This window comes from Salvelinus namaycush, chromosome 4 (genome assembly GCF_016432855.1).
Source record: "Salvelinus namaycush isolate Seneca chromosome 4, SaNama_1.0, whole genome shotgun sequence".
Classification (NCBI taxonomy): Eukaryota; Metazoa; Chordata; class Actinopteri; order Salmoniformes; family Salmonidae; genus Salvelinus; species Salvelinus namaycush.
Genome location: NC_052310.1, coordinates 15,817,449 through 15,822,777, shown reverse-complemented (window position 1 = coordinate 15,822,777; position 5,329 = coordinate 15,817,449).

Genomic DNA, 5,329 nt, shown 5'->3' with positions numbered 1-5,329 from the left:
GCTCAGGTGCATCCTGTTTCCATTGATCATCCTTGAGATGTTTCTATAACTTGATTGGAGTTCACCTGTGGTAAATTCAATTGATTAGGCATGATTTGGAAAGGCACACACCTGTTTATATAAGCTCCCACATTTGACAATGCATGTCAGAGCAAAAACCAAGCCATGAGGTCGAAGGAATTGTCCGTAGAGCTCCAAGACATGATTGTGTCGAGGCACCGATCTGGGAAAGGATGCCAACAGTTTTTTGCATTGAAGGTCTCCAAGAACACAGTGGCCTCCATCCTTCTTCAATGGAAGAAATTTGGAACCACCAAGACTCTTCCTAGAGCTGGCCGCCCGGCCAAACTAAGCAATCGGGGGACAAGGACCTTGGTCAGGGAGGTGACCAAGAACCCGATGGTCACTCTGACAGAGCTCCAGAGTTCCTCTGTGGAGATGGGAGAATCTTCCAAAAGGACAACCATCTCTGCAGCACTCCACCAATCAGCCAGACAGAAGCCACTCCTCAGTAAAAGGCACATGACAGCCCGCTTGGAGTTTTCCAAAAGGCATCTAAAGACTCTCAGACCATGAGAAACAAGATTCTCTGGTCTGATGAAATCAAGATGGAACTCTTTGGCTCTTTGGCTATCCCTACGGTGATGCATGGTGGTGGCAGCATCATGATGTAGGGATGTTTTTCTGCGGCAGGGACAGGGAGAGGGAAAGATGAATGGAGCAAAGTACATGGAGATCCATGATGAAACCTACTCCAGAGCACTCAGGACCTCAGACTGGGGTGAAGGTTCATCTTCCAACAGGATAACAACCCTAAGCACACAGCCAAGACAAAGCAGAAGTGGCTTCGGGACAAGTCTCTGAATATCCTTGAGTGGCCCAGCCAGAGCCCGCACTTGAACCCGATCAAACATCTCTGGAAAGACATGAAAATAGCTGTGCAGCAACGCTCCCCATCCAACCTGACAGAGCTTGAGAGGATCTGCAGAGAAGAATGGGAGAAACTCCCCAAATACCGGTGTGCCAAGCTTGTAGCGTCATACCCAAGAAGACTCGAGGCTGTAATCGCTGCCAAAGGTTCTTCAACAAAGTACTGAGTAAAGGGTCTGAATATTTACGTAAATGTAATATTTAATTTTGCTACAAAATCTAAAAACCTGTTTTTGCTTTATGATTATGGGGCATTGTGTGTAGATTGATGAGGATTTTTTTAAATCAATTTTAGAATAAGGCTGTAACGTAACAAAATGTGGAAAAGTCAAGGGGTTTGAATCCTTTCTGAATGCACTGTACTACAGTAGCAGCATTGGTCAGGGTTTGGCTATATATTGTTGTTCCTCTCCCATCTGCCAACTCCCTCCTAAACTCTATCATGTCACACTTCCCTTCTGTCCTAGTGCCCTTTGTGCCTAGAAATCAACCCTAAAACTCCTGTACCCACCACCACACTCACTTCGACCGTTTACACCACCACAAACTACTCCACACACGGTGTGTGAGGCAGAGTGGGAGGGCCAGCCGGTTTGAGTGTGCTGATTGGTTAGTGGGGTGGTTAGTGGGTGTGGTCTGAGGCAGCGTTGCCTGCAGGGGGAGGCTGGCCAGTATAGCAGCAGCCTGGAGTAGTTGGGCAGGTCTATGCATCTACTGCATGCTGCAGCCGGGTAAGGAAGGAAAGAAAGAGGGCAAGAAGGAAGAAAAGACGGACTAAGAAGTCCGTGTGGGAGGTGTAAATCCACTGTGGATGAGCATGCTGAGGGGAGAAGAAGAGGTAATAGAGAAGGAGGGAAGAGAAGAGAGGCAGGGAGGCAGGAGAGGAGATTCGGCTGGCTATATGTGTGAGGCTGCAGTTGCTGCTTCTCCCTCTGCTGTTTCTGCACTGTGTGGTCGATCACGATAAAGCTTCACCAAGATAACAGAAGGCTTTGACAGAGGATGAAGGTGTGTACTGTATCTAATATTTGGGTGTAATTATAATGACTAACTGAAGAGATGAAGATTAGTCAGAGCATGGGAAAGTAAGCCTGTTTGAGTGTGTGGTTTGCCTGCGAGGGGTGTGTGTGTGCGCGTTCGTGCATGCGTGAGAGAGAGCATTTGTGAGTAAATATGTATGCATGGGGGTGTGTCAATGTTAGTGTATACTTAGAATATGAGGGCATGTCAATGTAAGCACTTTCAAGTAGTTTTTCTGTCCCACATATATGTACTTTACAGAAGAACTGAGCAGTATTTTGCATAAGTGCAATGCATCAAACACTTGGTATTTATTTTTTCAGTGTATCGTAATTCAAAACCCAGTACTACTATAGTTGTATGTGCCTGTGCCTGTGCCTGTGCCTGTGCCTGTGCCTGTGCCTGTGCCTGTGCCTGTGCCTGTGCCTGTGCCTGTGCCTGTGCCCGTGCCCGTGCCCGTGCCCGTGCCTGTGCCTGTGCCTGTGTGTGTGATGGTTAAAAATATACAGGTCAGTATTGGAGAACTTACTGTAGGCCTATGTGGTTTATCTAAATGAGGCTTCTGGAATCTTTGTTTTGGCTCTCAGTAGGAAAATAATGCTCAGATGCTGACAGTCTCCTTCCCTTTATCAGAGCCAGTAGCTTCAGTCCCTTCATCAATGTAGCGCATGTTAACTCTCTTCTCTCAGATAGTGGGGCCAACCAGATACTTCACTGGAAAACAGTGCTAATTGAAAACAAAATAGCCCTTGTATTAATTAGTTCTCATCGAGTCCTGACAACTGGTTCAGTTTAGGACAGTTTAGGACTTAGCACTGAGATGTTTTTTCTCCTGTGTTGGTAATGTCTCCAAGGACTGGGTTTTCTTTCTCAAACATGAGCTGGCTTAGAGACTGTCTCTGTGGTTCAAAGAGAGGAAGAACAATTGAGCGCATTTGATCAGAGTTGTGAAGTAGATTCAAATATGCGTTTTCACTCCTACCTTCACCCTACAGCCACTAATAAAATACATGTGACCCTCCTGTTAATAACACTGATGCTCCATTAGTCAATAAATGGATGGACACATAAGCCTCCTTGTCTTAAACTGAACAATGTGCTGCTGGCCCAGAAAGAGCTTGAGATAAAGGGATGTTTACTAGAAAACAAAATATTGGGGTGTGTCTTGGTCACATGCTGTTATGTCATTCGTCATTGTTTCTTTAAAAAGTCACAAAAGCAGTGAGGAATAGATCTTTACCTGCCACAAGGTCATGTACCACTTCATACCATTCCACTAGTGAGTACTGATGGAAAACACGTCTTTTCTTCTCCATCTCTCTCTCTCTCTCTCTCTCTCTCTCTCTCTCTCTCTCTCTCTCTCTCTCTCTCTCTCTCTCTCTCTCTCTCTCTCTCTCTCTCTCACTCTCACTCTGACATGCACAGACAGACAGACAGACAGACAGACAGACAGACAGACAGACAGACAGACAGACAGACAGACAGACAGACAGACAGACAGACAGACAGACAGACAGACAGACAGACAGACAGACAGACACACTCTCTCTCTCTCTCTTTCCCTTTGTGCCGTCTGTATGAGTCAGACGGCATCTTTGTCTCTGTCTCAGTCCCTCTTGGAAGAAAGTTGAGAGAGAGAGAGAGAGAGAGAGACGAGAGAGAGAGAGAGACGAGAGAGAGAGAGACGAGAGAGACGAGAGAGACGAGAGAGAGAGAGATGGCTTTGTCTCTGTTCCAACCAGAGTCATATTTTAAATGTTAAGGGCAGCTACGTACAGTACGGTACAACTCTCATATTACATCAGCCTTGTTAGTAAGCTTCTTGGCACTGTTAATTCAGTACAGCATATTGGAGGTTCATTGAGTTTGTAGTGTATTGTAGGAGCGACAGCTCCTTACTAAGCGTCTGCTTCAGATATGTGTGAGACATACAGTGAACAATGACCGGCGGTCATACTATCCCAAGGAATCCATGCTGTCAACATTCAATCAATGTGAGTAGGAGAGTATAGATAGAATTGCCAGAGTCATGTCTTTGCTATGACCGTATTCGTCACACATGAAGGGACTACAAAACTTTTCTTCTCTCCTGGCTTTGAGGCGTCACAACACTGCGAAGCTTGCTGTCATGCTGCTGAAATCATAGCTGCCTGCTTAAGACGGTCAGCAAGCTTGTGGCTAATATTAGCACGCTCACACCGTCGTTTCCCTGCAGCCTAATATTAGCTCTCTGTGCTCACTGGGGTTTAATTATCTGTGTGATTTGACTCAAACACACACATACGCACACACATACCCTGAGCCCCCTTGCGCTGATTGCTGGAGGGGTGTCAAATTCGCCTGGTGTGTGTCCGTCCTCTGTGCTTTGTGTCTGTCCTTCTGTAACAAGCCTCATAGAGTCACGAATGGAGAAGCTCCTTGGGTTGTCATGGAGAGCAGAAATGGAGGAGAAATCCATACAACCCAAGGACATCAGACAATCAGTATCTCTGATAAGATTCAGGAGTTTCTGACTTACGTCTGATTTGACCATGGCATTCTCATCCTATATCTGATTCTATTATATAAGTCACAGTAATTACAGTACCTGTCAAAAGTTTGGACACACCTACTCATTCAAGGGTTTTTCTTTATTTTTACTATTTTCTACATTGTAGAATAATAGTGAAGACATCAACACTATGAAATAACACATATGGGATCATGTAGCAACCAAAAAAGTGTTAAACAAATCAAAATATATTTTATATTTGAGATTCTTCAAAGTAGCCACCTTTTGCCTTGATGACAGCTTTGCACACTTGGCATTCTCTCAACCAGCTTCACCTGGAATGCTTTTCCAACAGCCATGCTGGTTAAGTGTGCCTTGAATTCTAAATAAATCACTGACAGTGTCACCAGCAAAGCACCCCCACACCATCACACCTCCTCCTCCATGCTTCATGTTGGGAACCACACATGCGATCATCCATTCACCTACTCTGCTTCTCACAATGACACACAAAGACACAGAAATCTCAAATTTGGACTCATCAGACCAAAGGACAGATTTCCACCGGTCTAATGTCCAAGTCTCTTCTTCTTATTGGTGTCCTTTAATAGTGGTTTCTTTGCAGCAATTCGACCACGAAGGCCTGATTCACGCAGTCTCCTCTGAACAGTTGATGTTGAGATGTGTCTGTTACTTGAACTCCATGAAGCATTTATTTGGGCTGCAAGTTCTGAGGCTGGTAACTCTAATGAACTTACCCTCTGCAGCAGAGGTAACTTATGGTCTTCCTTTCCTGTGGCATTCCTCATGAGAGCCAGTTTCATCATAGCCCTTGATGGTTTTTGCAACTGCACTTGAAGAAACGTTCAAAGTTCTTGAAATGTTCCC